Source organism: Nymphalis io, chromosome 2 (genome assembly GCF_905147045.1).
Source record: "Nymphalis io chromosome 2, ilAglIoxx1.1, whole genome shotgun sequence".
In the NCBI taxonomy this organism is placed as follows: domain Eukaryota; kingdom Metazoa; phylum Arthropoda; class Insecta; order Lepidoptera; family Nymphalidae; genus Nymphalis; species Nymphalis io.
Window position 1 is genome coordinate 2189538 of NC_065889.1, and position 26703 is coordinate 2216240.

The 26703-nt window shown below is 31.8% G+C and overlaps 1 protein-coding gene across 2 annotated transcripts in view; it reads right to left on the minus strand.

Moving 5' to 3' along the window:
* Positions 1-26703, minus strand: part of LOC126777452 (uncharacterized) — a 39042-nt gene that overhangs the window by 10926 nt on the left and 1413 nt on the right. The window contains exon 3 of one of the 2 annotated variants that reach the window (XM_050500463.1): positions 24869-25467. The exons of the other annotated variant lie outside the window; for it this stretch is intronic. The gene's annotated coding sequence lies outside the window, so the exon portion shown is untranslated. Of the gene's footprint in view, positions 1-24868; positions 25468-26703 lie in introns of those variants that run through there. 2 annotated transcript variants of the gene reach the window in all.

A 26703-nucleotide genomic window follows, 5' to 3' on the forward strand; every position in this document is an offset into this window, starting at 1 on the left:
GTGTCTTGGTAAAATGTTCTGAAATTCGTAATTTTTACATGAATTACTTCTTGTAATTGATATTTCACTTCTTTCTTAAATTATCTGTATTAGTTTACACATGGTATACCTAAATAAATTATTCATGAATGAACGTGAAAAGCAACGAAACAATAAATAATTAATAAAGTTTTAATGAGTTACTTTAGGCGAAATATATTTTAATGTAAAATATTATCAATAATTTAAGAACTTCATATAACGTTATAAATTAAGTTGTACTGTGTTAATAAATAATAATAAAAATAAAAAAAGAATGCAATGCAGTCAGCATGGAAATATATGTTCAAAATCCAAATTAACGCGGCTTTTTCCACAAATAGCTGAATGTTGTAATACCTTTGCATTTTAGAAGTGAAAATAATAAGACAACATGTTAACTGCGCAGGACATATTATAGAGCACTCTCTATTCCCTAGGTCTTCTAATTCGATGTGACAGCAATCCGACTCAACCGGAAAGAGTTCAGACACAGGACCAACGACTTTACATGCTTTCCAAGGCAGTGTACACACTTCCAACTTCCAGACTCTGGCATGCTATTGAGAATATTCGACAGAAAAATTCAATAACTTTTTTATTGGCCCGACGTGGGATTTGAACCCAGGACTACCGGGTCTGCGGCCTTATATCTAGCCTCTAGACCAATGAGACAGTGTATTTTATAACGACTAGAGAGATATTTCAAGCGCAGAACAACTGAAATTGGTAGCATTCCAAAGCATGAGAGCACAAATACTGACAACTTCCAACCTTCAAGTGCTTAATGAGAATTCGATCTTGGTACAAAAACTTTAACTTTTAACGTTATTTGAATCCAGGACCTCGTGATTCGAAGCAAAGATACTACTGATTGTCTTACTATATAATATATACGTATTTCACGCACTTTGCTAATAGCTCTATTATTCACTACAAACTCGATTAATATATTTTTATTTCAACTTTAATATTACTTTCAAAGTTCCGATAACAACTTCATCGACATTAAAAACGACATTTTTTCACGAAACCATAATCAATACGAAACATTATTATCAAGTTCATTGGAATAGTCTCTCGATATTAATTCATGACGTCATCATAAAAACAGAACTAGACGGCTTTTAATGTAATATTTTATTAGGAAATTCTCACCGAGATCACTATATAAAATAATATTTAACCTTAAATGAAAGTTTTTTTTTTTGATAAATTCAATTTTAAAATTTATCATTTTAAAAGACTTAAGTCAAATAATAAGTACAATTTATTCTTTTACAATTTTGAACGTTCTGTTAAGAGCAACATAATATAATTTTTTCAGTTGTAAATTTAATTCAATATATTTTTTTAATTAAATTATATCTGAAACTATTGACTCATCGTGATAGTTTTCAATTCTTTTGATAAATTAATTATATGTTGACAATGTTTATTCAGTATAGCTATAAAAATAGTATTTTTCAAGCGTTTTGCTACTCATTTGGAATATAATAGAAGTATTTTTTATTTGTCATTAAAAATAAAAGTAATATAAAAACAAAAGTAATGATTTCTTAAGCCTTTTAATAAAAAATTAAAAGCAGTGAATAAAAAACATAAAAAGAAAAGGATATTATTTCAAATGATATCTTAATATAATACTTACACAGAATTACTGACATCGCAAAGCTGAAACCGGCTGGTGTGGAAGCCAGAAATTTTGCATTTTGCTCCTTATTTAATGTAGATGATAAGAAATATTTTTATAACACAGCCGAATATCATCGTGGTTTATATTTTATAGTTACTCTGGAATTGTTTACGAAATTACCATTTATTTATAAACTAGCCACTTACTCGGCTTCGCACGGACAGAATAATAGTCTACATAAAAAGTTTATATCGTAATGCATATAACTGTAATAATTCACGCGGCACACATCAGTATAGCACCCAATGTGCGTGATTTTTTTCCGACATAATCGACTTTTGTCGTCATATTTCTGTCATTTTTGACAAAACCTAATTAATGTATACTAATATAATAAATGAATTATACACTCAAACCTTTCTCACGAATTACTCCGTCCATTGATGAAAACCGTATGAAAATCCGTTTTTTTATTTTTGAGTTTAATGCGTTCTGATAGATAGACAGACGCGACTTTGTTTTACAATATGTAGTGATATCGAAGTACAGTTTAATCCACTTGCAAAAATTCAGGTAATCTGAATCAACCGGTACCCTACGTAGTTCTTTTTGTCAACCAACATCATCACTGGTGATAGAGCTTTGTGCAAGCTCGTCTGGGTAGGTACCACCCACTCATCAGATATTCTACCGCGAAACAGCAGTACTTGGTATTGTTGTGTTCCGGTTTGAAGGGTGAGTGAGCCAGTGTAATTACAGGCACAGGGGACATAACATCTTAGTTCCTAAGGTTGTGGCGCATTGGCGATGTAAGCGATGGTTAACATTTCTTACAATGCCGATGTCTATGGACGTTGGTGACTACTTACCATCAGGTGGCCCATATACTCGTCCGCCTACCTACTCTAAAAAAAAATTACGTCTTGTCTATGAGTCTTAGCGAGCTGAACAAATTGATACTTGACGATCGATGGGTCTGTGACTCTAAGACTGTACTCCATAAGCAGATTAAACTACATTATATAAAAGATATATACTAATATTCAATGTAGCATTGCTACCTTATCTTATAAAGAACATTACCGAGGTATTTTTGTAAATATTTATTTTTAATTAATTGAATTTTTATAAATGTTACCTAACATAATGTAATAACATTTTGGACATAAACATTGGCTACAATCGACATTACATTACACTGAAATATAATAAACCCATCAAAATGTGCCCCTGGGGCAAAAATTATAGGCAATTTAAGATCGAGGTAAAAATAAATGGAGTAGAAAATCCGCACATTGGTGTCTAAGAAGTTTGATAAGGATTTTATCCATGAATGAAACAAGATAGAAAATGTTTTTACTTTCGTAACATTCCCAGAATCTAATTTGTATGTATATATTTCTATTTTAATATGGGGTTTGTTTAGATTTAAATGTGTTTGATATTTAAATGTTGTATATCAAAAGATTCAGTCTTAAAAAAAGCTATGTACATAATGAAAGAAACTGTTTGTACTATATAATCATATTAAAATTTAAATATTTTATTAGGAGTGAATTAATAAAGAATCGGCTTCTAAAGAGCGCTTAAGTTAAAAACGTTAAAAATATTTGGTACCCGATATTTTTTTTGGAGATAAAGTTATCAGCTTAGTGTTGAAGAATAACGCTTTATTCGTTACTGAATCGGTTGGACGTCAAGCCGAAAATTGATCAATAGGCTTTGAAACTTCGGCTGAGTTAAAATGTATTGTGTAAACAACTGAAGACTCAGTGATAACAAGGTTGGCACTCGCAGGTTATAGATTTTTTTATGAAAAGAACACTTCGCCGTATATGATATTTTTCGCAACAAATTAAATGAAAAAGCTAGGTAGACAAATATTTTTAATATTATTTAAATTGTGATTAAGTAAGTAACAGCCTGTAAATATCCCACGGCTGGGCTAAGACCTCCTCTCCCTTTTTGAGGAGAAGGCTTGGAGCTTATTCCACCACGCTGCTCCAATGCGGGTTGGTGGAATACACATATAGCAGAATTTCGATGAAATTAGACACATGCAGGTTTCCTCACGATGTTTTCCTTCACCGAAAAGCACGAGATGAATTATAAACAGAAATTAAGCACATGAAAATTCAGAGGTGCTTGCCCGGGTTTGAACCCACGTTCATCGGTTAAGATTCACGCGATCTTACCACTGGGCCATCACGACTTGTTTAAATTGTGATTATACAAAATTAATTAAAGGAAAATATACGGTGCGTTCAGTGTATAGATTCTACTGTCTTATACTGTGTACAGTTTTAATAATCACTCTTAAATGTTAAGAACACAAATAAATTATTTACAATTCAATTTTGTAATAATTGTAATCTTTAACAATTAAGTTTGACTGTCATGATTTTGTGGCTTTTGTATATGGTATCATCATACCGATTCCGCGCCGATCCAGTTGCGACTTGCGACTCAGCAGAGGCCTTTTTTTATGAGGAATAGTCGAAGCTGGATCGGAATCGAATCGATAACGTTAATAAACGTTTTTTTTTTAGTGGAATTGTCCGCCTTAACGAAAACTTAACGAACAAATACTATTTCAATGCATTTTTATTATCTATATACGTATATTATAACAAATATTAAGCTTTTACTTAACCTTTAAATTTTGTAACATAACATTTACGAAGTGACAAATATAAAATGCCTACGGGATTGAAAGCTAAATGACATAAAAATATATAATAGGCTATCAACACCTTAATCTGGCGCATCAAAAGGTAACCCTGAAATAAAGGCCGTTTTGAATCAGCAGTCAACATAGAATTCCATTTACAAGATCTTTGTTAGCGTAAGACGAAGGCTGCGGGTGTCGCGAGATAAAAACAAAGGTATAATAATGTTTGCTTGTTAAAGGCGGGCAAGAATTCTTTGTGAAATATCAACCGAAATACATAAACTAAGAAAGAAATATATTTGAGTTTCGGTGAACTTTTTATGGTTATTATGCTTATAGTGTGTATGTTAATTTATGTATTTTCTTGTTTCTTTTAGAAAATAACATATTTACTGATCTGAAATCCCCCAACTGAAACTCCTTTACCGGGTACAATATAGATTTCTTCTATAATATAGCACTCGCTTATATGGGACTTACAACGTTCTTCTTTCATTGAAGTAAGTACGGTATTTAATATTGTATGGAATCTTGTCATATTAGCGATTAGAAAATGTAATTAATATTAGGGCTATACATAAAAACACATTGCCTGTTTTCCTGGGTCCGTACCGTAACAGCCTGTGAATGTCCCACTGCTGGGCTAAAGGCCTCCTCTCCTCTTTTTGAGGAGAAGGTTTGGAGCTTATTCCACCACGCTGCTCCAATGCGGGTTGGTAGAATTCACATGTGGCAGAACTTCAGTGAAATTAGACACATCCTGGGTCCAGTAACTGAAATATGATTGTTTCAAATAATTATATTTACACATAATACGTAAATATAAAATTGTTGAAAAAATCTTTCACGAAGTCTAGAAATAATAAAGTATATCATTAACATGAAACACTACTAAATTACATTTGCAGTTAAAGACTACGCATAGCAATAATTTTACATTTTGCGTTTTCACTCGTAATATTTAATCAGGCGCAAAATTTTAAACTTTTACCACGACAGATTTCGTGAGAAAGCATTTCACACAAAGACCACATGTTAACATCAATAATAAAAATAATCAAATTAATTTTAAGGTATTAAAATATAGATTAAAAATATTTAAAATTGCAACACTATCTTCTGTTTTCGTAGCTACGTGATTTTTTACTATTTAACTATCTAAGATTCCTTTTTCTTTTGCAATACAATTTACACAATATTTAAGCGGTAAAAATACGGGTAACTTCCTATATATACGGGTCACTAGGTCATTCTGCTTAAGAGTACAATTTATAACAAATACTTGTTAGTTTTATTGAAGTCAGCAAAATGAATAAAGTTGTGTTACTACTTCTAATAGTTTGTCTTTGCAAGGTGAGAAAAACAAATTTGATATTTTAAAGATATTAATATAAAACGTTAAATAAATATTTTATCGATCGATAAATTTTACATTAACCGGCTATAAGATTTACAAAATATTTTTTTAAGCATTAAATTGTTCTTTGACTGGACCGGCTCGGGTCATTCGTCAATTATTATTTTATTGCTAAATATTAATAATATATATTAATGTTTATATATATAACCTCGGTTAAGAAGATATTCTAAACAGCAATTCTTAGTTTTGTTGCATTCCGACTTAAAAGGTAAGCTAGTGTAACTATAGACACAACAGACATATAACACAAAATACACAACATCTTAGTTCCCAAGATTGGTGACATCGCGAATTTACATGGTGGTCGTAGTGGCTTCCTTTAGCATAAAAAAGACGTTTTAACAACAAAATACTTATTTTCAGACCATAGAGTCCTCTTGTGGTAAGCAATGCTGTGAGCGATCCTGCCCATCACGCGGGTGTGATTCCTGCATGAGCCCGTGCAGTGACAGACCATATCCTTGTGATCGGGAATGCGAATGTCTGAAAGCGGCGATGCGTTTTCCAGAAGTGGAATATCCGATGACGGTGATCGAAATTAAGCCGTATTGCTGTGGTTGTGGTTGGTGTACATAGTTTACTTATTATGCAACTTATTATTGAATAAACTTTTCTATATACAGTGTTGTTTAACTTTACTTAAATCTAGTTATCCCTAGGAACTTTGACATATGAGGTTTCAAAGCGGTTAGAGTAAAATTATATTCTTTTTGGCTGGGTGGGCGTGGTGGCCCTAGGCCGGTGCCGCGTAGACCTGGGTAAATATAAAATAAAATATATCATCAATAAGAATGACATAAAAATGGAATACAATGGGTTATTAAAGTGCAGGCCGCTGAGAGACAACATTCCTGATGTTTGTCAGTTGGTCATGACTAATGATACAATACAAAAATAAGCAGATGACATAACCTCGTAACAGCGTATAATATGATTCAGCCAATAAACATTTTTTTTAATTTTTTTCGCCACTTCAAAGTTACGTGGACCATTCGATCACGGACTGTCAGGAATGCATTCAATCAGCGACCGGACTGTGGACCGGACATTTGTCACTTGTTGTGTATCTATTCAGCGATATCTTCTCCCTTTTTAAATCGACTGTAATGGTTCTATTTTCATATAATAGATTAGACTTTGGTTGGTGAAAGCTTACTTGTTTCACTAAACGTTGAACAAAAACGCGCTTCTCAAATGAGACAAATTTGGGATAAACTTATCCTTAGCATTTTTTATTTTTGTGTATTAGGATTATAAATTCTGTTAGATTCTGAAATACTTCCACCCTAGTGTATTTCAAAATCTACAGCACACGTTCATGCATTTCTAACGAAATCCATTGTTTTATGTATCATTTAAATCGAGTTCTCCGAAAGCCCAAGACCAAGCCAAGATTGAAATATAAGTACCGTCGAACATTTTCTGTATCACGTTTTTATTTATAAAATCTATCTGAGTGCAGATTAAATTATATGTTGATAATAATAATTGCGATAATACTGTTTATTTTGCATTTAAAGAATAAGTGAGGTGAAATCAAGTAATTTATAACAATATATCACAATTAAGTCAAATCAAAATAGCCAAAAAGATACAAAGAGACAGCAAATAATTCAAGCCTTTTTAAAATTGGTACCAACAGTTGCTTTTAAGAAGAATTAAAGAAATTAAAAGGTCTATGGACGGCGATTTCCTCATTAGAGAGTAGTAGTTAGAGTAAAGGGAAGTTTTTTTTAGTTTTCGCTTACACAAGGTTTTATCACCGTAGCGAAATGTTTGTAGGTTTAAATGACTCCGAAAATATTTTATCAGTGTTGTCACATTTTTTCTAACATAATAAATAAATATAAATAAATAAAAAACCAACGCATAACAATTAACTTTCGCGCTCTCATAGTTTCTATTTATTTTTAAATATTATATACTTATTGTACTTTTCAAAAAAATAAATAATATCCTCAGCCTGTCTGACTGACATATATTTTACATTTTACTTTACATTTTCTAGAATCATCCAATTCTTGTGTTAAAGTGGCGCGTATTATACTCAAGGGAGTCGTGCGAGAAATAACGTCTCATGTTAAAACCTTGGAGACAATGTAATATAATTTTACCCCACGCGAATATAAAAGATACATCTAAATATTTTTCAAGTTAAATTTAGTTAGGTATTAATATTAATAGGTGGGTTTTATTCTATTTAAAAATATATGATGCCACTCCCCCTCCATTCTTGATGGGATAGCCAATTGCCCAGGACATAACATAGGTGCACTATTGTATTTGAAAATGAAGATTTGAGTACAAGAGTATGTGTAACTTTTTTTTAATTATGACGAAGATATTTCAATTTATTTTAAATAAAATAATACAAAAGTCTTCGATCAAAGAATACGAAGTCAGAGAATATAATTCCGTTATTAAATAAAACTCGAACTACTTTCTATGGAAAACTAGTGAATGAATTTTCTTTCATCGGTTCTTTTTAGTACTAAATTTTCCGAACGAGTGGACGATTTGTTAAATGTAATAATTAAATACCTATTGGAAAAATTAATTCAAATTTGTATTGTGTTATAAATTTAATCCAAGCGTCCTAAAGATGAGAGGCCTTGACCCATGACCATTTTTTTTATATCTTTCGCCGTCCACTGCTGGACGAAAGCATAATATATTTAGACAGTGACATATTTAGTTTGTTTATTTTTATAATAACTAGGTACATATTTTCTTATTTTATTTTGTATTCCTACATATACATTATGTTAAAATGGAATATTGATATAATTATTTTCAAAGTTGAAAACGAAACATATTCAATGCTCTTAGGAGTATTATTCAGAGTATTTAAGTTAACAAGTGAATTATGCACAACTTTGATCAATTAGCGTGAATAGGAACGGTGAATCGAGTTTCGTATGTTGAGGTAACGAGTTTAATTACGTAGCGATCCCGTCTAATTGACTTCCTGTTAGCTAAAGTTCTAATGTTTTGGAAGACTATTTTGTTTCAACTTCGGTAATTGAAAACACAAGTCTGAATGGAATGTAATATCATAAAGAGAATATTATTTATTTATTTTATTTACATATAATTAGAGTGGCGATGCCGCTTACAGTAAATAACTATATTATATTGATAAATTAAAAGAACACAAAAGGAAAGATATTATAAATATAAAACAACGTAAACAAACATTAAATTTATAAATTTATCAATAATATTATTGTGATTATTTTATTGTCTTTATTTCTTTAAAATTTTTGAAATTAAATTTTCATAAAATGAAAATTTAATTGAAGGAAGATGAAATCTCAGTGTCAAAAATACTCATCAGATTATTTGCTTACATATAAGACTATTCTAATAAATGTAAATTATCTATGTTTATATTTCTTTTTTTTTACTTGGATATTATAACTATTTATCTTTTTTGAGAATAAAGATTCTTTGAACTAAATATATAAGACTAGGAAAACGCCAGCTGTTGTCCTGCATATATAAGTTCATGTATTGCAACGATATGTAGCTGCGAGTAATTAGAGGTGTGTAATATAAACTCTTCTTGATAAAAAGAAACTAACAAAAATTATGTAAAATTTCATGATGATCGTTCAAACGATGTCTATTAATCCTAAACCTATAATTGGCTTAGCCAGTTCCGTCGGCCTGATATTAGATAATTACTATTTGTATTACAAATAAGATTTTCTATTACTGGCACAATAACTTTTACTTACGTGATCAGTTAAACAATGCTGTCTTCTTCTTACGAATGTCAAATCAATAATGACAGAAAGAGAGAAATCGATGGTTAACTAAACAGAATATCATGATGTTAAGCTAATCAATGCTTAGAATGGAGGCCCACATATGCGGGCCAGCCGTCAGATCGTCACGGTAGCATGCGCAAGCGATTCCGTGGTGCTCCTCGTTAAGTTGGAAATTATTTGGAATATTTGCAAAAATAGCAATAAAAATACGTTGATTTTGTAAAACTGCAATTAGTGCCGTCTTCACCTCTACTGAGACAAGAGTGCTTATTCGCGTTTCGCCCAGTGAATCATAATTGCGATTTAACTGAGTAATCTTACAGGATTCGTAAGTAATTAATATTATATTTATTCATATTATTTTATTGTTATTTTTATTTAAATAAAATAGTTAATAATAATATCCTGGGGATTTATTCCCACACGGCCATTTGATCCCAACCTAAGAAAAGCTTGTACTATAGAAACCAGACAATTGATATACTACATATACCACTTTTCTTTGGTAAATACATACTATTATAGATAATTACACCCAGACTCAGGACAAACAGACACGTTCATACACACAAATCTCTGTCCTGGGTGGGAATCGATCCCACGACCTGCGGCGTGAAAGGCAAAGTATCTATCTACCAACCACGTTGCAAAATGTCAAAATGCAAATTTTGATTTCTAATTAATTTTGATTTCTAAATAATTTAATGACGTCATGAATGCAAATAATTATGGCGTATCTGCTAAATAGAAAGTTCATTGAATCAACAAAGCAACTAAAATCGATTCAATATCCCGCCCTTATTCTTTCTTAACTCAATGTCTTTAGTTATACGTTATTTTATAATAAATAATTTGTATTTATTTCATGTGAAATTTAATAAACGTGTGTAACAAACAAACAGGGAGCAGCTCCCTCTAATTTAAGCGACAACGTTTCGAAGTCACGTTTAAACCAAAACATTGGGTACCAGGAGACCATGAACGAATGAGAGATATGAGAACCTCCCTTTCCATGCTGTCAATGCTACAAGAATTTAATGTGCTTTATTTTTTAAGCAACAGAGTTCAAACCGCTTTGAACAGTTAAATCAATATTACCTTCCATCACACCGTTATTGTTTGTATTTGTTACTGTTACTTGATATTTTAACTTAATGGTGTTATAAGGGCCCACGGAAAAAGATAAAAAATAATAATTTAACTACAGACAAAGGTCATGCAAAACTCAATTAAACTATTAAAAATTCTTGATTTATAATAAAGTATAATATACATAATGACTGAATAATTTATCTTTTAGAAAAAGATAACTAATAACTGCCTCAAGCAGATACAAAATTACTTTGTATGAGAAATTTACAGGTATCTAAAATGTCTATGGAACATATCTATCTTTTGTAGATAATACACAGTAATTATTTTCATCTTTAAAAAAATATATCGCAAGTAGTTCCATGTATTGTTAATCTTCTTCCCTGTCTTCATTAAATCTTGGATCTGTGGCAACCTTGCCGTTATGAAAAATATATAGCCAAGCAAGGAGTTTATTATGTAGACACTGCGGTATAATTAAATTTAAAATGAAAATTGACGCAAATTAAAATTTAGTTAAATTGACACAAAATATTCTTCATTCTTAAGAAAATGTATAAATTATTTTTTTAAACGTTTCATGTTGTAAAAATTGCCGTTTACACTTTGATATTCGTATTGGACCAGATATAAAAAAAACATGACCGGTAAAAGTGAACCTGATGGTAAGTGGTCACTAACGCCCATAGACATTGGCATTGTAAGAAATGTTAACATCGCCAATGCGCCACTAACCTTGGGAACTAAGATGTTATGTCCCTTGTGCCTGTAATTACACTGGCTCGCTCACTCTTTAAGCCGGAACACAACAATACCATACACTGCTGTTTTGCTGTAGAATATCTGATGAGTGGGTGGTACCTACACAGACGAGCTTGCACAAAGCCCTACCACCAGTGAAATATGAATATTTAAATATGGTTACTACTTTTGCTACTATTTTACTTAAATATTTTAATAATGTGTAGCCTCAATAGCCTTTTATATTACTTCGTATTCAAAAGTGAGTTTCATTACGTATCTGCATTAATTAGTATAGTTGTAGTATTTTACTGTACCGGACACTGGTACCGGACACTGGTAGCTTATAATCGTTTTCGATTAACGGATTATCTACCGCAAAAAGAATTGTTTTAATCAAACCGGTAGCTCCTGATTAGCGCGCTCAACCAATGTATAAGCTCTTCCAGCTTTAGGCATAATATAAAAAAGTACATAAAACTAGCATTTATTTATTTATTTGGTAATCAAACAGCTTATACATAACTTTATTATATTATCAAATCTCTGAAATCAAAATATACTTAATTCAAAATGTAGTAAGATAACTTTTGAATCGTTATTTTACAAGATTACTCGTACTTTACTCGACCTTTTTAAACTCGTATGTCGCCGTTATATCACTATATCACGTCATAAAAACCTGAAGTGCTATTTTGTAAGAGCAAACTCGAAACTTAACGCAGAAATCGGTCGTGATATGTCAGAAAGTGATATGCGACATTGACCGTAATAACTATAACATTTTAGGAATACGCGTATCAAAATAGTATTTCACCATAAGTCGGTTGTCAACATTTCACGGGCGAGTAATGAAGTGAGTAAAGACCCGAACGGCTGAAGGTTACTTGTTGAATGTTCCTTTCAACAAGTAACCTACAGGTTATGCTGTCACGCTTAAACCAAAACACAGGCTACTAGGACATCATGAACGTGAAGAGTTATGGGAAATCACAATCACATTTCAGAGTATGAGTATGAAAATGCACCTTATTGTTACAGCAGCGAGGTTAACTTTTGTTTGAAAGTGTAAAAATCAATGTTAACTCTCGTTACATATAGTCGTCCTGAAAACGTACACTGCAACACAGTGTACGTTTTGTTAATGCTGTATGGAAATAATAAATACAGATTATAAATATTCACTCGATCTTTTATGTGTTGATATATTGTTTACGAACAGTGTACATAAATATATTATTATTATTTTTATTTAATTTTTATAAAATAGGAAGGCGGAATGGAAAGATGCCAGCTCATAGTAAATCACTATTGCCTATAGATATTGTCTATAAAAATTGCCTATAAAAAAGTCGAGATGGCCCAGTGGTAAGAACGCGTGAATCTTAACCGATGAACGGGGGTTCAAACCCGGGCAAGCACCTCTGAATTTTCATGTGCTTAATTTCTGTTTATAATTCATCTCGTGCTTTTCGGTGAAGGAAAACATCGTGAGGAAACCTGCATGTGTCTAATTTCATTGAAACTATGCCACATGTGTATTCCACCAACCCGCATTGGAGCAGCGTGGTGGAATAAGCTCCAAACCTTCTCCTCAAAAAGGGAGAGGAGGCCTTAGCCCAGCAGTGGGACATTTACAGGCTGTTACTTATAGATATTGGCGCTGCAAGAAATATTTATTTACATGTAAATGCGCCAAGGACCTTAGGAACGAAGATGTTATGTCCTTTATGACTGTAATAACTAGCTCACTCACTCTTCAAACCGGAACACAATACTAAGTGTTGCTATTTTTCGGTTGTATATACTGTGTGTGTTGTGTGAAGAGTAGTTGGTACCTACCCCGACACGCTTGCACAACGTCCTACACCTTCGTTCCCAGTTTTGGTGGCGCTTTGGCGACGTGAGGAATGTTTTTCGTGAAAAATTATTTAAACGGGAGTATGCAAAAAACGATCAGTTTCTTGCTATACCCATTAATATAATAATAATCTTTATTTACATAAAAAGTAGCAAATTACAATGAAGTCCTTGTTTTCTGAGCTAGGCTCAAAGACCTGTATTAAATCAGTGTCCTCTCTCATATTTTAGTGATTAATATTAATTAAATTACACAAACCAAAGAAAAAACAAATATAGCTCATAAATCAAAGATGTTAAAGTTTTTCTTTTTTCCAAGTACATCATTGTTAAATGAAATGGCTAGTACGTAATATTATTCAGCCATTTTTACGTTTATCTCAAAAATCTTCATGAATAATTAACAAGAAGACAAAGAGAAAGATAATTTAATTCAGTAAAAAACCATATTTGGATAATCCATCCAGAATATATCCGACGCCTAAGGTCATTATATATTAACACCGGGCATGCCATTAAAATATTAATTCGTCAACCACCACAGATTATAAATGGTAAACACAGATTATAAATAACGAATGATAGTAAACAATATTCGATCATAATAAGAAATTAGAAACACCGATGTGTAACAGCTTACATCTCATAGAATGTTGTTTAGTAGATCTAATTTGGAAATGCGACAGAATTTTTATGTAATAAACAAATAAAACAAAGGAGAGGTCACGTACGAGTATAGGTTGAAGCTAAGTTTGTTTGTCTAGTGGCTATGTTGGCCGCAGACCTCAATTCCCTTAGTTCTATGTGGGGTTGATGAAAAGTAATTCGGATTTCCTGTCGAAAAAAATCTTAGTAGCAGCCCGGATTATGGAAGCTGTAAGTGTGTGCAATTCCGTACCTTGGAAAGCACGTTAAGCCTGTGGTCGTGCGCCTGAACTCTTTCCGGTCGTAATAACAGTATAAACAGTGCACCTGTTTTTTGTGCACATATTTGCGTACTATAAAATGTCATGCGCAAATGGCTAATCTCTCTTGAGATTTGCCGCCGTGGCCGAAATCTGTCAGGAAGACAGCATCACTAACAAAAGTCGAATAATAATTTAACACCTGCAATATAACTAGCATATCATCGTTTACATAAGTAGTCCTTTTAACAAGTCCATCGGAAACAGAAAAAGATTGGCCAAAAGAATTGATTACATACATTACATACTATGGTATGTGTCGTGGCGGTTGAAGCCAAAACTTATTTCGGGGTTAACAAAATATATTAAATTCACTATTCGAAAAATAAGATGCTTAAAAACGAATGTAGTTTTAAGTCATTATTACATAACATAATTTCTTGTTATAATCTTATATTAATACACTTCATGGGCTCTCATATTCACCAACCAAGTTTATGCAAATTTAAGTTCGATTGATTGGGTGGAGTTGGTCTAAACCTAACTACGTATACTAACAGGTGAAGTTAAATAAAACTTGTAAAATTGTGCGGCGCTTTCAATTACTATGATTGAAAATTACTATGATATATATATACATATATATATATATATATAGATTAGGAAGACGGACGAGCATATGGACCACCTGATGGTAAGTGGTCACCAACGCCCTTAGACATTGGCATTGTAAGAAATGTCAACCATCGCATACATATCCAATGCGCCACCAACCTTGGGAACTAAGATTTTATGTCCCTTGTACCTGTAATTACACTGGCTCACTCACCCTTCAAACCGGAACACAACAATATCAAGTACTGCTGTTTTGCGGTAGAATATCTAATGAGTGGGTGGTACCTACCCAGACGAGCTTGCACAAAGCCCTACCACTAGTGAAATATGAATATTTAAATATGGTTACTACTTTTGTTACTATTTTACTTAAATATTTTAATAATGTGTAGCCTCAATAGCCTTTTATTCAAAAGTGAGTTTCATTACGTATCTGCATTAATTAGTATAGTTATAGTATAGTATTTTACTGTACCGGACTTTTCTGCTTGTAACCAAACAAATAATATAAACAAAAAAAAAATTTGGAAGATAAAATACTTGACCGATACTCAATGTCAAAAACACAGACAACTGTTACATTATTCAATCGCCTTCAAGAAGAATCCTTAAACCTACGAGTTTCCAGGGTTGATTGAGGAGGGCAAGATTCCCGGAAAAACAGCATCAGGAAGACAAAAAAGAAGTTTAACCACTATTTTACATCCGTACCTGCTACAACAACTCTGAATTGAAGATCGATGGCATATCACACACTGACCTGACTGATTGGCTGATCTTCAATCTTAAGGCAATATCCAATGATGTTATATTATGTAACATCAACAAAGCGAGTTAAAAACTCGCTTTATTTATTATATTTTATATAAATTGAAGTTTTAAATAAGAAACACATAAAATAACAAAAATGACAACAAAAAACGATGTCCAAGTCTTTCATTTAAATCCCAATTGTTCTTTGGACAGAGAAAATTAAAAATGTCGCAACTACATCACAGTGCTGAAAGTACTATTTGTTGAAAATATAAAATAAAATACATATTTTAATATAAATAGTAATATTAATTATATAAAATTTTATGAAAATATTAATCAATTAAAAACAACTTAATGTAAATCATATAATATAATATATATAAATAGCTTCTCATTGAATAGTACTTCTGTGTAGTATTGACTAGTGGTATATGTAATGAAGATGGGAACAAATCAGCTCAATTTATTAAAACAACTACACCAAGATAATCATAATTATTAATCATGTTTCAATCTAAGTATTATATAGATAAAAACTATTGTACTCAATTACAAATAGATAATAAAATTGCACGAAAAGACGGCCTTATCACAAAAGTAATATAGCATTCATTACGAAGAAGTAATTTATACGAATTCGTTTCGACCAAAACGAGTGTAAATGCATTTATAAGACTATTAACTACAAAATAGAACAGCCATCTTTGAAACCATGATCTTTAAGCTTCATGTTTTTCAAGTTGATGCAACTGGGCCATGAATGTATGAAATTATTTGGCTTACCTCCAGTTTCTGAATCGCTGGTTAAAGTCGAATCAACTAATTTAGTTTTAACCTGAAAGTTCATTGGTCAGTGGCAGCCGATGATGTAATAAGCGACCAATGGGCGTTCAGATTAAAGCGAAATTACTAAAACCGACTTAGACCAACATTTCTGAAGCTGAAAGTTAATTACAAAATTGTATTTTAATTTCATCTCCGCCTCAGTTTCGTAATTAGCATAATGTACCGTACCGCAAGAATAATGCTATTTAATAAAGAGGTCACTCTGTTTTATGAGAAGCAGTCATTTTTCAGCGTTGTTTTTAAGGATTGTATAATGTAAATTAATAAGCATTACAATCTCCAACTCCTGGCCATTCAAATATGCTGCGCTCACCTTAAAATAACTCTTAAGGAAAAATATCGTATATTAGTATACTTTGGATATTTTCATAATTTATTTCTTATAATATTATACTTTCCGGTAATGCTTCCTACATAGAAACTGTATTACTTTTTTGGATGAATTTACTGGAAGAGGAATATTTACTGTGACTTCAACTAATATACATACTTGTATATCATTAATATAGTCTAAGTACATAAACATTTTAAGAATAATATCAATTATTACCACATATATCTAAGGTTTATATTTAAATATTGATAGCTTATATGATGTACCATTTAATTGAAATATGAATCGCAACACTACGATAATACGTCTGTGGAGGTTTAATAGTTATAAAACTTAATTGTATCAAATACATATGTATGATAGAAACACATAAGTTGACACTTATAAAATAAATCTGCAAATTTATCTTAGTGGTTTTTTTTAATATAACTTAAATGTTCCTAAAAATAAACACATAAATACGTTTTCCTCTTACTTAATGTCTAGTCTATAAAAATATCTAAGCGTGTACTTAAATTTCTACGAGAAGCTACCGTTAAGTAATATAAGGAGTGTCTGAATTGATTTGTTTTTCCGTTCCATCCGTTCCATCCGCCCAATTGACTTGAAATTTGTCACAGTTTCTCCTTCCCACTAAGACGCTCACTAAGAACGGATTTTACGCAAATCCCATCTAAAATACATTTTTCTTCTTATCTACGAGTCCGAAGCCGGGACGATCAATTATTATAGTATGTAAGTAATGCATTTTTTTTATGTACTTCTCAAAGGAATATACGTTCAAAAGCAGTCGTAGCTTTAAATAAACAACAGTGTTTGCTTACTCAAATTAAGTATATTTTACGAGCTTCTATTTAACTTTACTCTTTAGTACATGGGTTAAGACTTCAACTGAATTTCAAGCCAGGGAGTATATATCTATAAATCATAATATTGTATACATTTTAATAAAGCCCTGTTCAGTCTCTTCATGTTCTTGTTGCGTTCATGTTTAAGTCCGTAAACACAGCAAATAGCGTTTTAAAGCTATAATACATAGTCAAAAGAAGTTTGTCTACATAGACAAACTGTAACTCTTGCATTATTATCGTGTAACTATGTAGTTACACGATAATAATGCAAGATAAGTAGTCAAACATAATTTGAAAATGTTTGTTTGTCGAATAGTTTTGCTAGTAGTAATGACCTAAATAAGTAATTACAGTACAATACAGTAACAGCCTGTGAATGTCCCACTGCTGGGCTAAGACCTCCTCTCCCTTTTTGAGGAGAAGGTTTGGAGCTTATTCCATCACGCTGCTATAATGCGGGTTGGTTCTGCCACATGTGTACATGTGGCAAAATTTCAGTAAAATTTGACATATGCAGGTTTCCTCACGATGTTTTCCTTCGCCGTCAAGCACGGCAAGCAAATAGGTCTTTTCAATTTAATCAAATTACTTTGTGATTTACTAGAGAGCGATTAAGTCAAGAGAGAGATTACACATCCTAGTAATATTATAAATGTGAATGTGTGTATGTCTGTTACTCAATCACGCATAAACGACTGACGGATTTGAATGAAATTTGGAATTAAGCTTACACATGGATTGCGGTGCATTTGATGTTACATCAGACGTGTTACTTTATAATTTAATTTGTTTATTACATTTGATTTCAGAAGGATTTCTAAAATATCATAATTATAAATAAAATATTAAAAATGAAGAATAATGACGCCATTACAATTCTTGATATTTTTTTTATTACATAGGCCTCCATAAGTTAAGTGGTCACCACCGCCCATTGACTAATGTGGGAAATATCAACTACTTTCCACTTTACTTTCCACTTATTCCTCATTATGTAACAAATAAATTGAAGCAAAGTTATTGTTTTTTGTATGAAATCTGCTGGCGCTCCTTGGGGGTAGGTCCGACTTGTATGCTGGGACGGCAAAAGGTATGACGCTTTCTTATGCCGTAATTGCGCTCCGCGCTCCGCTACTCCCTTGCGTGTTCATAGCAAATGTAATATATATTTCATCACTATATATTCCTATAATAATATATGTATTATTAACAAAAGTGTATTTATTAATTTGCTCCATATTTACTAATCCGTTTTCTATCATGTCAATATGGCTATTGATGCCTCAATTTCGAAGTTTCACGTTTCACAATTTTTTTATATATCATAATTTTCATTTTTTATATAAGATAAGTACATTACGTATCAGGCTTTTATTAAATGTACAAATCTTACATAAGAAGTTCTCGTTTATTTGATACAATTTCATCAGTGTTCGTTTGATGTGTGGATCAAAAGTTATAACGCCAACCATGTTATAAACATATATATATATATATTTATTTTTTTGTAGAATTAAAAGAAACGAACACTTTAAAGTATCATTCTCTTTATGATATTAAAAGTATTTTTAGTAGATATTATTAGTAATTTTGTTAAATTTTGTTAAGAATATGTTATGTATTTAATTATTTTAAACAGTAAAAGGTAATAAGTGTTAACGTTTATAATGAACTAAGTTTAGCGCGGGGGACGTGCCGTTCTTTCTTAATCATCCTAGAAGCTTCGGTATTTTGTACCGATGAAATTGTCATGAATTTCAATAAAGCTAAATAGGAAATAGCTTTAAAATTATTAAAGTACCAGTAGCGCTATTCCGTAAAACGAAACACACCGCAGATAACGCTCGTGAAATGTCAGAAAGTGATTTGTGAGTGATATATACCGGCATCAAAATAGTATATCAACATTTATACAGCATGTTACCATTTCACAGGTGAGTAATGAAGTGAGTTCTTACAGAACAGCTCTGCAGATGCGTTAAATATGAAATAAAGACCACCGTGCCAAATCAGTTACTCGGTAACGAAAAGGTTGGTACTTACTTACTTTTATTTAAATATAGAAACTCAAATATACTATTTTGTGTCACCTATTAACGAATGATGACTAAATATAATAATCTTATTAATTAGATTTTTTTATCTTCACATTATTCTCGTCAAAATCAATCAATATCTCGTTATGGACTGAATTAAAAAAAAACATGTTTATATGATGTGCAAGGTTGAAGGTTGATCTGCCCCAATACCGGGTTGCTTCTACTATTTCATGAATAACGGAATATCCAATAAGTTTATGCTGAACGGGAATTAAGCCTGGGCTGGACTCTGGATCTCGGGATATGCTTACTTTATAAGGTAATCCAATTTTTTATGAAGCCGAGGAATTCTTCGAAAGATACAGCTGGTCCTGGGGGGAAGCAGGTTATGCGATGTCCTTCGCTGACACGATTTGAATGGGCTGCAGCATCACTTTAATATACGAGTATGCATCGATGCTCGAGGCCAGTGGCCAAGGACCAACGAGGCAATTATCACGAATTACGAATTATAGCTTACTTAGAAAGTACGTACTTACTTACTTAATATTATAAGTAAAATTCGACAATTGTTTTTATTTTGTTACACTTGCATATTATGATAGCCTTTCAAAGCCAAACAATCTAGCATAAATAAAACAAAAAAGGTTCTCGATGCTTTAAAATATACAAGTAAAACTCCATTCATTTCAATCCAAACATTTTACTCGCGAAAAATGTTACAAATCAAATAAAAAAAAAGCATTTTTCATTTGCAGACGCGGTAGAAATGTTTCATTTTTTTATTGTTTTTATGTACTTTCGTCAGAGTAAAAAATACAGGAGAACTTATGTTTCCAAAGTTAAAAAAACAAATTCTGATTTTGTTATAAATTGATGAATATTATTATATAAATATATGTGATATATGTCACAAGAGTTTTAATTGTAATATATAAGCATTAGCGCTTTAACCGCAGCTTCGATAACATTATAATAATTGAGAATCGCTAAATAACTGAAGACGTTAGAATCGAATTTATGACTATCACGCTAGCCAACCAGTATGCAGTTCAAACTGATGAGTCTTCACAATACTTTCAACTATTTTTTGACTAAGAAATAAAAAAAAAAAGCATTCTAACATTTCTAACTAGGATTTTAAAAATAAAATTTTAAAAAACCCTTTTTAAGTCTGCGAAAAACATTTCATACGACAGTCACGTACCGTGAAATGTGGATTCCATGTAAGCTTTCGTTTCTCTTTAAGAGTAAAACCTGCAGTAACGTTTCTCACTGATTTTCGTATATAATATTGCACGAACGAGGAGCGAGTTGTGAGTCGTTTACTGACCGTCACTGTGTTATAGACGGACTTTACAATCTAATTTTTTAACATTTTTCCAAAACCGTTTGTTTAACACATCAGTTTGCACGAGAATAATATATATATATATATTTAACTTTTTTTTTATAGAATAGGAAGGCGGACGAGCATATGCGCCTGATGGTAAGTGGTCACCAACGCCTATAGATATTGGCATTGTAAGAAATGTTAACCATCGCTTACATCACCAATGCGCCACCAACCTTGGGAACTAAGATGTTATGTCCCTTGTGCCTGTAATTACACTGGCTCACTCACCCTTCAAACCGGAACACAACAATACCAAGAACTGCTGTTTTGCGGTAGAATATCTGATGAGGTACCTACCTAGACGAGCTATGTGGTTTGTGGAGTTATCAAAGCCAAATTACTTGGGACGTTCTATGGTATACAACAACCACTGGGTCATTGAGACTCAGGCCCTTCGAGCCAAAAATAAAACGACACGGCAAGTATGACTTGCCGGTGAGGAACAGCCCGGGTAAAGGGGGCAATCCCGAGGCCCATACCCAGACTAGCTTTTTGGGCCAGTCAGGAAGAACGCTCTCTCTCTCTCTCTATGATCTATAGTCTTTTAATATACTTAATAATAACAGTAACCCCGGATCGACTGAATTTCAATTTCAAAGTTCTAAGTATGTGGTCAAAAACATATTCCCGTAAGCATAAAGTCCAATATTCATCAATTTACTTGGAGGTAAATGTACACGTGGCTTTGTGCAAGCCAAACTGGGTAGGTAACACCCACTCATCATATATAGCAGTGGCTAATATGTAGATATGGTTAATATTCCTTATAAAGTCAATGTCTGTGGGCGGTGATAATAACTTACCCTCAGGTGTGCATTTTTCAGTCTGCCTACCTAATACTATAAAAAAGTGACAGATCGTACAGACATCGAAGACAGGAGTTCATCAGAAATTCTAACGCAAAACAACAGTACTTGGTATTGTTGTGTTTTGGTTTGAAGGGTGAGTAGCTACTGAAACATTTTCAAATTCCTAATTGTAAGTTTTAAAAGAGATTTCTCATCAGGAAAGTCGAATAACTATTATTATGAACCACATACCTCTATGAACTAAAAACGTTGTTGATATTAAATCTGATATGAACATTCGTAAATAAATTGAATTTCAATATCTGAATTACAAATCAGCAATTAACTGCGATACAATATTTGAATTTCAATAAATTCCTGAATATCCTCAAATTTTCCAATTATATTGAAATTTATGTTTGCACGATATGAAATTTGCAATAAACTTTCCAGCGACCGAGTAATTTATTAATTAATATCGATAGTTCAGATGTCAGCAAAGATGATGAGATGGAAGACGTTCCAGAATAGGTACAGGAGAATATCCTGTTGTACTACACTTGTTATATTACTTGTATGCTGTTATTGTGGCAGACGGGGGTGGTGCGTGGATTCCTCAGAACGTCACGGTAGCACGCGCAAGCGACCCCGTGGCGCTCTTCGTTAAGACGGTGGTTTTTTAGTGCGTATTTGGATGTTTGGGGCGCACTTGGCGCTTTGGACACCGGCGAGTCCCACACACCCTCCCACTGTTCACTGTGAAGAAACGCGTAATGCGTTTTTCCAGCGAAGTCTTTGCTTTGCAGTGGTCAAGTAGGCTGTAACTACTGTTTGTAAGTCGTATGTTTACATGACGATATACATATGTTCGACGATATACATGATTATTGTCATTATATTTCATAATACTACTGTACCAGATTATATTGAGAATTAAGATAACAAGATATACAAAAACCATGCGGGTATTATATACATATTTTGAGCTTGAAATACATATGAACCTACTTATAAATTTATAAATAATCTTTTATAACATAAATTCACTGCTCAATAAATGTAAAAGAATATTAATTTTAACCATTTGTTCTGTAAATAAAAAATTTAATAATTGTAATTAAAATTCTGCATGGCCGCCCAATGGCGTGTCTGCATTATAAATATTTCATTCTCGTATGTCAACAAGGGTCTTTCCAATATTCAGATAGTGCTACAAAGGCATTTCAGCATGTTAATTGCCTTTATTTTAGGCTTGCAAAATATTCAATATTGATGCAAATTTGAACAATAAATTGCCGTTGTAAATGATACAGTATAAATATACTTTTGTTTTATAAACTCGATAAACTTTTATTAAAACAAATAATAGGTTCAATAAATATAATAAAAAAGATTTTGTTTTGTTTGCGGTAGACGCAAGCGTGTTTAAGAACACACATAAACTGTTCAGTTTTATAATATGAGTATAGATAAATAATGATAAAAAATAAAAACGATCTTTTAATTTCATTTTTAAGGTTAAGCCGAATTGTTTATCGCTAGAATTTATTTCATCTTCTCCTCCGACCGTAGGGAAATCTGTTTTGCGCGGGATAAACATAAATAACACAAATTACAACTAATGCTCCCGCACACAAAGGCGAAGACAAAGAAGATAGTAATATAGAGTCGTCATTATTTTGTGCTTATCGATATCTATTTAAAAGAAATGTCAATTTTTTGTAAAATCTATGTGATCGAAGAAAATACCATTAAGAACAACATGAAGACGATGTTAGGCCACGGCGGCCAATCTCAAAAAAGATAAGCCAAATGCGCAGGAGATATTATAGTGCACAGCTGCTCTCTCTATTCCCTAACTCTCATAATCCTATGGGACGGCAATTTGACATGACGGGAAAGAGTTCAGGCGCAGGATCGTACATACTTTCCGAGGCACGGAAGTGTACACACTTCCAACTTCCAGACTCCGAGTTGTTACTGAGAATTTTCGACAGAAAAACTCAATAACTTTTTATAAGCCCGCCCTAGGATTTGAACATTTGCCACTAGACCAACAAGACAGTCATAATACAGTGCACAAGTTTGTCCGCAAACACAGATGCTCTCCAATCCGATGGCACTGTATGTAAAGCTAAAACAATTTAGTTATTATTTAAATAATAATAACAGCAACTGTTATACTTTTTTTTCATTTTATTTTTTGATTTCTTGCTTTTCACATGTTTTATTTCGACAATTTTTATTTTCCATTTTTTTAGTTAAATCATGTTGTTGTCGTTCACTCTATAAAAGTTTTGTTACCTATAATTAAGTCACCATTTATGTCCATAAAATAAATAAATAATTAGTATACTATTTAGAATATTCAGACATAAAACTAACAATAATGGTAAATATTATTAATAATATAATTAAAGTCACCTGATATATTTTTTATTGTTAAAAGTTGAATTCAGTAGTAGTCGGCTCCGAAGCTATTTGAGGCAAAGGTCAGATTAGATTAATAAAGATAATTACACGTGGCTCCATGAGGTAGTTACAGTAAAACTAAATCGTACATTCGTAATTAGATACTGGCTCAAAGAACGGCCTGGTCTAAGTAATTAGTTTCTAAACTAATTTCGCAGTTAGACGTTTCCGAACGGATGTTAGGGAAATTGACTTCTGCTTGAACTAACTTTTATTTGTCACCTGAAAGCGCAGATATTTATGCGCAGGTGTTTTTTTTGTTTTATTATCAATGCTTATAGTTTACAAATATACATTTTTGATTGATGCGTTGAATACAATGCTAATACCTTTTTAATGGCATTTTAAATATCATTCTGGCATTCCATCCCATTTCATTCAATCCGTGCGACCAATCAATCATTCGATTGTGAATTTTTAAAGAATATTCGTAAGCCTTTTTTATTAATGGTTTGGCATTTACAGTTAGGTATTTAATTACTAAAGATATGCGGTGTTAAAGAAAAAAAATTAAGTAGGTATCAATATTTATTATGTGCAATATTTCATGTGACTTGATGTATGTGTTCATATTTTATTATTGAAGATAAATAAGGAGATTTTTTTTTCTCACATGATAAAATTTCGATATCATATTTCAAGTAAGGAAATATGTTGTAAAATAATTATAGGACTCTGATAGTTAAAAAATTAAGTAAAACGAAACGATTCTACAACTGTCTAAACTTAAAATTAGTTAATTTAATGTTGCCAGTTGTGGAAAAGGTTCGTAAATTAAAAAAAAAAAATTAACACAATCATATTTGGTATGACAGTCCCAATATCTATACAAATAAATAAAATTAAAGTGTCTGTCTGTGATTTCAAAATAACTGCCTCTTTTAAAGTTTTATATGGCTATTTGCGAGATTTCGAAATCAAAACAGTCATTTTTTAAATTTCAGTCCGTCTGTTTGTTTGTTTGTTCGAACTAACCTTCGAAACGGCTAAAAATTACAAATTAAAATAACTGAATTTTTATAAGATGCATTTCAAGATTCCGTTAAGTCTTTATTTCATCAAAATCGATTGAGTCTATCAAAAGCTATAAAACCGTACGTATTTTTGTTGTTATAGCATTTTATGTTGCAGTAAGTCAACCCATAGATAGCGGTGTGAAAATACATCAATTTCAGAATCATAGTGTCCATTTTTTCCGGAGTAGAGGGAACTTCTGTTCAAATTTGCATTGTCGTCATTCTGTTGTCAATCCGCCTGATTGTTTAAATGTTTACTTTAGTTTTATTTTTTAAATTCACATAAATAATATTAAATACTTTGTGGATTTAGTTTGCAATTATTAACTCGGTTGTAATTTTGTAGTCTTAACCTCTATTATAATATTTTCGTTTTGAATTTTCTAGATTACTTCTTTTTACTTTTAAAGTTATTCATTCCTTACTTGTAAGATTTAATAAAGTTTGCATTAAATTATTTTATCATTATGAATAGTTTGATAAGATAAGAAGGATTGTATTTTTTTTTCTATTACTTGCTTTACCCCTAGGCAACTATATGAAGCATGTTCACGTGTAAGTCAGGCCAGAGATATCGTTGTCCTAGCATATGTAAATACTTCACCTAATATATAAGGAGATATATACCTAAGGAGGCATTACAATAATTAATTAAATTCATTTTTCTTTACTAGAATAATTATAATAACACTCATATCATAAGTAGGAAAGGTTGTGCGTGATGTGAATATTTGTTACTTCTTCAAGTTTTATGTAAGCACTGTTTAAATATGACATAATTAACATTATTTTGGCCTTATTATCCCATTTAAGTGGACTTTTTATTATGACTCGAGCAAAGCCGCGATTATTCGCAAGTATCATATAAAAGAGTATTTCCAGTTGCTGTAAATATGGCTCGATATTGCATAACATATTCACAAAGTGATGAGGTTTCCGAAGGAGAAGTGAATACGTAATGCCACGTTACGTGCTTCAAAGTGAAGTGAGGTCCGTAAAATTCAATATATCATGATAACACGTCTTAACTCATTGAAACTTGTTATGGAGTTACCGTATAATAAATGTACTTATACATTTATGATAAACTTACATTGAAAAGTTTTTGTTTTTAAGTTAGTACACGGCGAACTACAGAACAGATTTAGATACAATTATGTTATATTAGTTGGAAATATAAGGGAGAATTTTTAAGGATTTCGATTTTAAAGAAATTCAAAATCCCTGGGGTGGCTTAAAGTTTAAAAAGTTATACTTGTTCATTACATTAAATTTGTTTGTATTTTTTTATAAATGCTATTCACTTTATATTTTATTTATATATATTTCACATAGGTTTTTAGTGATTGCTTGCTTTCATAATTTTCAATTCATTATAAAATTTACTATCAATAAATTTTATTTATAACCAATAGCTTACAGTTGAATGTTGAATTTTATTTTTCAGGTTTACTTAATAATTTACTTAAACATT